The sequence below is a fragment of the Salmo salar genome, chromosome 05, assembly GCF_965601325.2.
Source record: "Salmo salar chromosome 05, fSalSal1, whole genome shotgun sequence".
NCBI classification, from domain to species: domain Eukaryota; kingdom Metazoa; phylum Chordata; class Actinopteri; order Salmoniformes; family Salmonidae; genus Salmo; species Salmo salar.
The window spans coordinates 76,641,479-76,653,769 of NC_138295.1; the positions used below are offsets into that span (position 1 = coordinate 76,641,479).

The window sequence follows — 12,291 nt, forward strand, 5'->3', positions numbered from 1 at the left end:
TCATTCCCATCTATTACAACCTCACCCTTAACCAGAATGGAAGACCAGTCATGTACTAGTTCATTCCATCTATTACAACCTCACCCTTAACCAGAATGGAAGACCAGTCATGTACTAGTTCATTCCATCTATTACAACCTCACCCTTAACCAGAATGGAAGACCAGTCATGTACTAGTTCATTCCCATCTATTACAACCTCACCCTTAACCAGAATGGAAGACCAGTCATGTACTAGTTCATTCCCATCTATTACAACCTCACCCTTAACCAGAATGGAAGACCAGTCATGTACTAGTTCATTCCATCTATTACAACCTTACCCTTAACCAGAATGGAAGACCAGTCATGTACTAGTTCATTCCATCTATTACAACCTCACCCTTAACCAGAATGGAAGACCAGTCATGTACTAGTTCATTCCATCTATTACAACCTTACCCTTAACCAGAATGGAAGACCAGTCATGTACTCCCCAATAAAGGCCATGCAGTCGAAACGTGTCAGAGTATTTAAACTTAGTTTCCATTGAACATTGAACATGCCATACAAAAAAGGTATTTTAATTCATTATCTGAAGAGGGCCTTGGTCCTCCTTTCTTTTTGACAGTAATGTACTGTACTTGCTCATTAGTTGTGACAGTAACGACTGTTGTAGCATGGCCATCTAGTGACTAGCAGAGAGAGAGAGACACTAACCATGGCCATCTAGTGACTAGCAGAGAGAGAGAGACACTAACCATGGCCATCTAGTGACTAGCAGAGAGAGAGAGAGACACTAACCATGGCCATCTAGTGACTAGCAGAGAGAGAGAGAGAGAGACACTAACCATGGCCATCTAGTGACTAGCAGAGAGAGAGAGAGAGACACTAACCATGGCCATCTAGTGACTAGCAGAGAGAGAGAGACACTAACCATGGCCATCTAGTGACTAGCAGAGAGAGAGAGAGACACTAACCATGGCCATCTAGTGACTAGCAGAGAGAGAGAGAGAGACACTAACCATGGCCATCTAGTGACTAGCAGAGAGAGAGAGAGAGAGAGAGAGACACTAACCATGGCCATCTAGTGACTAGCAGAGAGAGAGAGAGAGAGAGAGACACTAACCATGGCCATCTAGTGACTAGCAGAGAGAGAGACACTAACCATGGCCATCTAGTGACTAGCAGAGAGAGAGAGACACTAACCATGGCCATCTAGTGACTAGCAGAGAGAGAGAGACACTAACCATGGCCATCTAGTGACTAGCAGAGAGAGAGAGACACTAACCATGGCCATCTAGTGACTAGCAGAGAGAGAGAGAGAGACACTAACCATGGCCATCTAGTGACTAGCAGAGAGAGAGAGAGACACTAACCATGGCCATCTAGTGACTAGCAGAGAGAGAGAGAGAGACACTAACCATGGCCATCTAGTGACTAGCAGAGAGAGAGAGAGAGAGACACTAACCATGGCCATCTAGTGACTAGCAGAGAGAGAGAGAGAGACACTAACCATGGCCATCTAGTGACTAGCAGAGAGAGAGAGAGAGACACTAACCATGGCCATCTAGTGACTAGCAGAGAGAGAGAGAGAGACACTAACCATGGCCATCTAGTGACTAGCAGAGAGAGAGAGACACTAACCATGGCCATCTAGTGACTAGCAGAGAGAGAGAGAGACACTAACCATGGCCATCTAGTGACTAGCAGAGAGAGAGAGAGAGAGACACTAACCATGGCCATCTAGTGACTAGCAGAGAGAGAGAGAGAGACACTAACCATGGCCATCTAGTGACTAGCAGAGAGAGAGAGAGACACTAACCATGGCCATCTAGTGACTAGCAGAGAGAGAGAGAGCACTAACCATGGCCATCTAGTGACTAGCAGAGAGAGAGAGAGAGAGGACACTAACCATGGCCATCTAGTGACTAGCAGAGAGAGAGAGAGAGAGACACTAACCATGGCCATCTAGTGACTAGCAGAGAGAGAGAGACACTAACCATGGCCATCTAGTGACTAGCGAGAGAGAGAGAGAGAGACACTAACCATGGCCATCTAGTGACTAGCAGAGAGAGAGAGAGACACTAACCATGGCCATCTAGTGACTAGCAGAGAGAGAGAGAGAGAGACACTAACCATGGCCATCTAGTGACTAGCAGAGAGAGAGACACTAACCATGGCCATCTAGTGACTAGCAGAGAGAGAGAGAGAGACACTAACCATGGCCATCTAGTGACTAGCAGAGAGAGAGAGAGAGACACTAACCATGGCCATCTAGTGACTAGCAGAGAGAGAGAGAGAGAGAGAGACACTAACCATGGCCATCTAGTGACTAGCAGAGAGAGAGAGAGACACTAAACATGGCCATCTAGTGACTAGCAGAGAGAGAGAGAGAGAGACACTAACCATGGCCATCTAGTGACTAGCAGAGAGAGAGAGAGAGAGACACTAACCATGGCCATCTAGTGACTAGCAGAGAGAGAGAGAGAGACACTAACCATGGCCATCTAGTGACTAGCAGAGAGAGAGAGAGAGAGACACTAACCATGGCCATCTAGTGACTAGCAGAGAGAGAGAGACACTAACCATGGCCATCTAGTGACTAGCAGAGAGAGAGAGAGAGAGACACTAACCATGGCCATCTAGTGACTAGCAGAGAGAGAGAGACACTAACCATGGCCATCTAGTGACTAGCAGAGAGAGAGAGAGAGAGACACTAACCATGGCCATCTAGTGACTAGCAGAGAGAGAGAGACACTAACCATGGCCATCTAGTGACTAGCAGAGAGAGAGAGAGAGAGAGAGACACTAACCATGGCCATCTAGTGACTAGCAGAGAGAGAGACACTAACCATGGCCATCTAGTGACTAGCAGAGAGAGAGACACTAACCATGGCCATCTAGTGACTAGCAGAGAGAGAGACACTAACCATGGCCATCTAGTGACTAGCAGAGAGAGAGACACTAACCATGGCCATCTAGTGACTAGCAGAGAGAGAGAGAGACACTAACCATGGCCATCTAGTGACTAGCAGAGAGAGAGACACTAACCATGGCCATCTAGTGACTAGCAGAGAGAGAGACACTAACCATGGCCATCTAGTGACTAGCAGAGAGAGAGACACTAACCATGGCCATTTAGTGACTAGCAGAGAGAGAGACACTAACCATGGCCATCTAGTGACTAGCAGAGAGAGAGAGAGACACTAACCATGGCCATCTAGTGACTAGCAGAGAGAGAGAGACTAACCATGGCCATCTAGTGACTAGCAGAGAGAGAGAGAGAGACACTAACCATGGCCATCTAGTGACTAGCAGAGAGAGAGAGACACTAACCATGGCCATCTAGTGACTAGCAGAGAGAGAGAGAGAGACACTAACCATGGCCATCTAGTGACTAGCAGAGAGAGAGAGAGAGACACTAACCATGGCCATCTAGTGACTAGCAGAGAGAGAGAGACACTAACCATGGCCATCTAGTGACTAGCAGAGAGAGAGAGACACTAACCATGGCCATCTAGTGACTAGCAGAGAGAGAGAGAGAGACACTAACCATGGCCATCTAGTGACTAGCAGAGAGAGAGAGAGACCTAACCATGGCCATCTAGTGACTAGCAGAGAGAGAGAGACACTAACCATGGCCATCTAGTGACTAGCAGAGAGAGAGAGAGAGAGACACTAACCATGGCCATCTAGTGACTAGCAGAGAGAGAGAGAGACACTAACCATGGCCATCTAGTGACTAGCAGAGAGAGAGAGAGACCTAACCATGGCCATCTAGTGACTAGCAGAGAGAGAGAGACACTAACCATGGCCATCTAGTGACTAGCAGAGAGAGAGAGAGAGAGACACTAACCATGGCCATCTAGTGACTAGCGAGAGAGAGAGAGAGACACTAACCATGGCCATCTAGTGACTAGCAGAGAGAGAGAGAGACACTAACCATGGCCATCTAGTGACTAGCAGAGAGAGAGAGAGAGAGACACTAACCATGGCCATCTAGTGACTAGCAGAGAGAGAGAGAGACACTAACCATGGCCATCTAGTGACTAGCGAGAGAGAGAGAGAGAGACACTAACCATGGCCATCTAGTGACTAGCAGAGAGAGAGAGAGAGACACTAACCATGGCCATCTAGTGACTAGCAGAGAGAGAGAGAGAGACACTAACCATGGCCATCTAGTGACTAGCAGAGAGAGAGAGAGAGACACTAACCATGGCCATCTAGTGACTAGCAGAGAGAGAGAGAGAGACACTAACCATGGCCATCTAGTGACTAGCAGAGAGAGAGAGAGAGAGACACTAACCATGGCCATCTAGTGACTAGCAGAGAGAGAGAGACACTAACCATGGCCATCTAGTGACTAGCAGAGAGAGAGAGAGACTAACCATGGCCATCTAGTGACTAGCAGAGAGAGAGAGAGAGAGACACTAACCATGGCCATCTAGTGACTAGCAGAGAGAGAGAGACACTAACCATGGCCATCTAGTGACTAGCGAGAGAGAGAGAGAGAGACACTAACCATGGCCATCTAGTGACTAGCAGAGAGAGAGAGAGAGACACTAACCATGGCCATCTAGTGACTAGCAGAGAGAGAGAGACACTAACCATGGCCATCTAGTGACTAGCAGAGAGAGAGAGAGAGAGACACTAACCATGGCCATCTAGTGACTAGCAGAGAGAGAGAGACACTAACCATGGCCATCTAGTGACTAGCAGAGAGAGAGAGAGAGAGACACTAACCATGGCCATCTAGTGACTAGCAGAGAGAGAGAGAGAGACACTAACCATGGCCATCTAGTGACTAGCAGAGAGAGAGAGACACTAACCATGGCCATCTAGTGACTAGCAGAGAGAGAGAGAGAGAGACACTAACCATGGCCATCTAGTGACTAGCAGAGAGAGAGAGACACTAACCATGGCCATCTAGTGACTAGCAGAGAGAGAGAGAGAGAGACACTAACCATGGCCATCTAGTGACTAGCAGAGAGAGAGAGAGAGACACTAACCATGGCCATCTAGTGACTAGCAGAGAGAGAGAGAGAGAGACACTAACCATGGCCATCTAGTGACTAGCGAGAGAGAGAGACACTAACCATGGCCATCTAGTGACTAGCAGAGAGAGAGAGAGAGACACTAACCATGGCCATCTAGTGACTAGCAGAGAGAGAGAGAGAGACACTAACCATGGCCATCTAGTGACTAGCAGAGAGAGAGAGAGAGAGACACTAACCATGGCCATCTAGTGACTAGCAGAGAGAGAGAGAGACACTAACCATGGCCATCTAGTGACTAGCAGAGAGAGAGAGAGAGAGACACTAACCATGGCCATCTAGTGACTAGCAGAGAGAGAGAGAGAGAGACACTAACCATGGCCATCTAGTGACTAGCAGAGAGAGAGAGAGAGACACTAACCATGGCCATCTAGTGACTAGCAGAGAGAGAGAGAGAGAGACACTAACCATGGCCATCTAGTGACTAGCAGAGAGAGAGAGAGACACTAACCATGGCCATCTAGTGACTAGCAGAGAGAGAGAGAGACACTAACCATGGCCATCTAGTGACTAGCAGAGAGAGAGAGAGACACTAACCATGGCCATCTAGTGACTAGCAGAGAGAGAGAGAGACACTAACCATGGCCATCTAGTGACTAGCAGAGAGAGAGAGAGAGAGACACTAACCATGGCCATCTAGTGACTAGCAGAGAGAGAGAGACACTAACCATGGCCATCTAGTGACTAGCAGAGAGAGAGAGAGACACTAACCATGGCCATCTAGTGACTAGCAGAGAGAGAGAGAGAGACACTAACCATGGCCATCTAGTGACTAGCAGAGAGAGAGAGAGACACTAACCATGGCCATCTAGTGACTAGCAGAGAGAGAGAGAGAGAGACACTAACCATGGCCATCTAGTGACTAGCGAGAGAGAGAGAGACACTAACCATGGCCATCTAGTGACTAGCGAGAGAGACACTAACCATGGCCATCTAGTGACTAGCGAGAGAGAGAGACACTAACCATGGCCATCTAGTGACTAGCAGAGAGAGAGAGAGCACTAACCATGGCCATCTAGTGACTAGCAGAGAGAGAGAGAGACACTAACCATGGCCATCTAGTGACTAGCAGAGAGAGAGAGAGACACTAACCATGGCCATCTAGTGACTAGCAGAGAGAGAGAGACACTAACCATGGCCATCTAGTGACTAGCAGAGAGAGAGAGACACTAACCATGGCCATCTAGTGACTAGCAGAGAGAGAGACACTAACCATGGCCATCTAGTGACTAGCAGAGAGAGAGAGAGACACTAACCATGGCCATCTAGTGACTAGCAGAGAGAGAGAGAGACACTAACCATGGCCATCTAGTGACTAGCAGAGAGAGAGAGAGAGACACTAACCATGGCCATCTAGTGACTAGCAGAGAGAGAGAGAGAGACACTAACCATGGCCATCTAGTGACTAGCAGAGAGAGAGAGAGAGACACTAACCATGGCCATCTAGTGACTAGCAGAGAGAGAGAGAGACACTAACCATGGCCATCTAGTGACTAGCAGAGAGAGAGAGAGACACTAACCATGGCCATCTAGTGACTAGCAGAGAGAGAGAGAGACACTAACCATGGCCATCTAGTGACTAGCAGAGAGAGAGAGACACTAACCATGGCCATCTAGTGACTAGCAGAGAGAGAGAGAGAGACACTAACCATGGCCATCTAGTGACTAGCAGAGAGAGAGAGAGACACTAACCATGGCCATCTAGTGACTAGCAGAGAGAGAGAGAGAGACACTAACCATGGCCATCTAGTGACTAGCAGAGAGAGAGAGAGAGACACTAACCATGGCCATCTAGTGACTAGCAGAGAGAGAGAGAGACACTAACCATGGCCATCTAGTGACTAGCAGAGAGAGAGAGAGAGACACTAACCATGGCCATCTAGTGACTAGCAGAGAGAGAGAGAGAGACACTAACCATGGCCATCTAGTGACTAGCAGAGAGAGAGAGAGAGACACTAACCATGGCCATCTAGTGACTAGCAGAGAGAGAGAGAGACACTAACCATGGCCATCTAGTGACTAGCAGAGAGAGAGAGACACTAACCATGGCCATCTAGTGACTAGCAGAGAGAGAGAGAGACACTAACCATGGCCATCTAGTGACTAGCAGAGAGAGAGAGAGACACTAACCATGGCCATCTAGTGACTAGCAGAGAGAGAGAGAGACACTAACCATGGCCATCTAGTGACTAGCAGAGAGAGAGAGAGACACTAACCATGGCCATCTAGTGACTAGCAGAGAGAGAGAGAGAGAGACACTAACCATGGCCATCTAGTGACTAGCAGAGAGAGAGAGAGAGACACTAACCATGGCCATCTAGTGACTAGCAGAGAGAGAGAGAGAGACACTAACCATGGCCATCTAGTGACTAGCAGAGAGAGAGAGAGAGACACTAACCATGGCCATCTAGTGACTAGCAGAGAGAGAGAGAGACACTAACCATGGCCATCTAGTGACTAGCAGAGAGAGAGAGAGACACTAACCATGGCCATCTAGTGACTAGCAGAGAGAGAGAGAGAGACACTAACCATGGCCATCTAGTGACTAGCAGAGAGAGAGAGAGAGACACTAACCATGGCCATCTAGTGACTAGCAGAGAGAGAGAGAGACACTAACCATGGCCATCTAGTGACTAGCAGAGAGAGAGAGAGACACTAACCATGGCCATCTAGTGACTAGCAGAGAGAGAGAGAGACACTAACCATGGCCATCTAGTGACTAGCAGAGAGAGAGAGAGAGACACTAACCATGGCCATCTAGTGACTAGCAGAGAGAGAGAGAGAGACACTAACCATGGCCATCTAGTGACTAGCAGAGAGAGAGAGAGACACTAACCATGGCCATCTAGTGACTAGCGAGAGAGAGAGAGAGACACTAACCATGGCCATCTAGTGACTAGCAGAGAGAGAGAGAGAGACACTAACCATGGCCATCTAGTGACTAGCAGAGAGAGAGAGAGACACTAACCATGGCCATCTAGTGACTAGCAGAGAGAGAGAGAGAGACACTAACCATGGCCATCTAGTGACTAGCAGAGAGAGAGAGAGACACTAACCATGGCCATCTAGTGACTAGCAGAGAGAGAGAGAGAGACACTAACCATGGCCATCTAGTGACTAGCGAGAGAGAGAGAGAGACACTAACCATGGCCATCTAGTGACTAGCAGAGAGAGAGAGAGAGACACTAACCATGGCCATCTAGTGACTAGCAGAGAGAGAGAGAGACACTAACCATGGCCATCTAGTGACTAGCAGAGAGAGAGAGAGACACTAACCATGGCCATCTAGTGACTAGCAGAGAGAGAGAGAGAGACACTAACCATGGCCATCTAGTGACTAGCAGAGAGAGAGAGAGACACTAACCATGGCCATCTAGTGACTAGCAGAGAGAGAGAGAGAGACACTAACCATGGCCATCTAGTGACTAGCAGAGAGAGAGAGAGACACTAACCATGGCCATCTAGTGACTAGCAGAGAGAGAGAGAGAGAGACACTAACCATGGCCATCTAGTGACTAGCAGAGAGAGAGAGAGAGACACTAACCATGGCCATCTAGTGACTAGCAGAGAGAGAGAGAGACACTAACCATGGCCATCTAGTGACTAGCAGAGAGAGAGAGAGAGACACTAACCATGGCCATCTAGTGACTAGCAGAGAGAGAGAGAGAGACACTAACCATGGCCATCTAGTGACTAGCAGAGAGAGAGAGAGAGAGACACTAACCATGGCCATCTAGTGACTAGCAGAGAGAGAGAGAGAGACACTAACCATGGCCATCTAGTGACTAGCAGAGAGAGAGAGAGAGACACTAACCATGGCCATCTAGTGACTAGCAGAGAGAGAGAGAGACACTAACCATGGCCATCTAGTGACTAGCAGAGAGAGAGAGAGACACTAACCATGGCCATCTAGTGACTAGCGAGAGAGAGAGAGACACTAACCATGGCCATCTAGTGACTAGCAGAGAGAGAGAGAGACACTAACCATGGCCATCTAGTGACTAGCAGAGAGAGAGAGAGAGAGACACTAACCATGGCCATCTAGTGACTAGCAGAGAGAGAGAGAGAGACACTAACCATGGCCATCTAGTGACTAGCGAGAGAGAGAGAGAGACACTAACCATGGCCATCTAGTGACTAGCAGAGAGAGAGAGAGACACTAACCATGGCCATCTAGTGACTAGCAGAGAGAGAGAGAGAGACACTAACCATGGCCATCTAGTGACTAGCAGAGAGAGAGAGAGAGACACTAACCATGGCCATCTAGTGACTAGCAGAGAGAGAGAGAGAGACACTAACCATGGCCATCTAGTGACTAGCAGAGAGAGAGAGAGAGACACTAACCATGGCCATCTAGTGACTAGCAGAGAGAGAGAGAGAGACACTAACCATGGCCATCTAGTGACTAGCGAGAGAGAGAGAGACACTAACCATGGCCATCTAGTGACTAGCAGAGAGAGAGAGAGACACTAACCATGGCCATCTAGTGACTAGCAGAGAGAGAGAGAGACACTAACCATGGCCATCTAGTGACTAGCAGAGAGAGAGAGAGAGACACTAACCATGGCCATCTAGTGACTAGCAGAGAGAGAGAGAGAGACACTAACCATGGCCATCTAGTGACTAGCAGAGAGAGAGAGAGAGACACTAACCATGGCCATCTAGTGACTAGCAGAGAGAGAGAGAGAGACACTAACCATGGCCATCTAGTGACTAGCAGAGAGAGAGAGAGAGACACTAACCATGGCCATCTAGTGACTAGCAGAGAGAGAGAGAGACACTAACCATGGCCATCTAGTGACTAGCAGAGAGAGAGAGAGACACTAACCATGGCCATCTAGTGACTAGCAGAGAGAGAGAGAGACACTAACCATGGCCATCTAGTGACTAGCAGAGAGAGAGAGAGAGACACTAACCATGGCCATCTAGTGACTAGCAGAGAGAGAGAGAGACACTAACCATGGCCATCTAGTGACTAGCAGAGAGAGAGAGAGACACTAACCATGGCCATCTAGTGACTAGCAGAGAGAGAGAGAGAGACACTAACCATGGCCATCTAGTGACTAGCAGAGAGAGAGAGAGAGAGACACTAACCATGGCCATCTAGTGACTAGCAGAGAGAGAGAGAGAGACACTAACCATGGCCATCTAGTGACTAGCAGAGAGAGAGAGAGACACTAACCATGGCCATCTAGTGACTAGCAGAGAGAGAGAGAGACACTAACCATGGCCATCTAGTGACTAGCAGAGAGAGAGAGACACTAACCATGGCCATCTAGTGACTAGCAGAGAGAGAGAGACACTAACCATGGCCATCTAGTGACTAGCAGAGAGAGAGAGAGACACTAACCATGGCCATCTAGTGACTAGCAGAGAGAGAGAGAGACACTAACCATGGCCATCTAGTGACTAGCAGAGAGAGAGAGAGAGACACTAACCATGGCCATCTAGTGACTAGCAGAGAGAGAGAGAGACACTAACCATGGCCATCTAGTGACTAGCAGAGAGAGAGAGAGAGACACTAACCATGGCCATCTAGTGACTAGCAGAGAGAGAGAGAGAGACACTAACCATGGCCATCTAGTGACTAGCAGAGAGAGAGAGAGAGACACTAACCATGGCCATCTAGTGACTAGCAGAGAGAGAGAGAGAGACACTAACCATGGCCATCTAGTGACTAGCAGAGAGAGAGAGAGAGACACTAACCATGGCCATCTAGTGACTAGCAGAGAGAGAGAGAGACACTAACCATGGCCATCTAGTGACTAGCAGAGAGAGAGAGAGACACTAACCATGGCCATCTAGTGACTAGCAGAGAGAGAGAGAGAGACACTAACCATGGCCATCTAGTGACTAGCAGAGAGAGAGAGAGACACTAACCATGGCCATCTAGTGACTAGCAGAGAGAGAGAGAGACACTAACCATGGCCATCTAGTGACTAGCAGAGAGAGAGAGAGACACTAACCATGGCCATCTAGTGACTAGCAGAGAGAGAGAGAGACACTAACCATGGCCATCTAGTGACTAGCAGAGAGAGAGAGAGACACTAACCATGGCCATCTAGTGACTAGCAGAGAGAGAGAGAGAGACACTAACCATGGCCATCTAGTGACTAGCAGAGAGAGAGAGAGACACTAACCATGGCCATCTAGTGACTAGCAGAGAGAGAGAGAGACACTAACCATGGCCATCTAGTGACTAGCAGAGAGAGAGAGAGAGACACTAACCATGGCCATCTAGTGACTAGCAGAGAGAGAGAGAGAGACACTAACCATGGCCATCTAGTGACTAGCAGAGAGAGAGAGAGACACTAACCATGGCCATCTAGTGACTAGCAGAGAGAGAGAGAGACACTAACCATGGCCATCTAGTGACTAGCAGAGAGAGAGAGAGAGACACTAACCATGGCCATCTAGTGACTAGCAGAGAGAGAGAGAGAGACACTAACCATGGCCATCTAGTGACTAGCGAGAGAGAGAGAGAGACACTAACCATGGCCATCTAGTGACTAGCAGAGAGAGAGAGAGACACTAACCATGGCCATCTAGTGACTAGCAGAGAGAGAGAGAGACACTAACCATGGCCATCTAGTGACTAGCAGAGAGAGAGAGAGAGACACTAACCATGGCCATCTAGTGACTAGCAGAGAGAGAGAGAGAGACACTAACCATGGCCATCTAGTGACTAGCAGAGAGAGAGAGAGAGACACTAACCATGGCCATCTAGTGACTAGCAGAGAGAGAGAGAGAGACACTAACCATGGCCATCTAGTGACTAGCAGAGAGAGAGAGAGAGACACTAACCATGGCCATCTAGTGACTAGCAGAGAGAGAGAGAGAGACACTAACCATGGCCATCTAGTGACTAGCAGAGAGAGAGAGAGACACTAACCATGGCCATCTAGTGACTAGCAGAGAGAGAGAGAGACACTAACCATGGCCATCTAGTGACTAGCAGAGAGAGAGAGAGAGACACTAACCATGGCCATCTAGTGACTAGCAGAGAGAGAGAGAGAGACACTAACCATGGCCATCTAGTGACTAGCAGAGAGAGAGAGAGAGAGACACTAACCATGGCCATCTAGTGACTAGCAGAGAGAGAGAGAGACACTAACCATGGCCATCTAGTGACTAGCAGAGAGAGAGAGAGACACTAACCATGGCCATCTAGTGACTAGCAGAGAGAGAGAGAGACACTAACCATGGCCATCTAGTGACTAGCAGAGAGAGAGAGAGACACTAACCATGGCCATCTA

At 48.4% G+C, this 12,291-nt stretch overlaps 1 protein-coding gene across 3 annotated transcripts in view; it reads right to left on the bottom strand.

Moving 5' to 3' along the window:
* Nucleotides 1-12,291, bottom strand: part of LOC106606013 (sorting nexin-27) — a 197,512-nt gene that overhangs the window by 152,735 nt on the left and 32,486 nt on the right. The window lies entirely within an intron of this gene.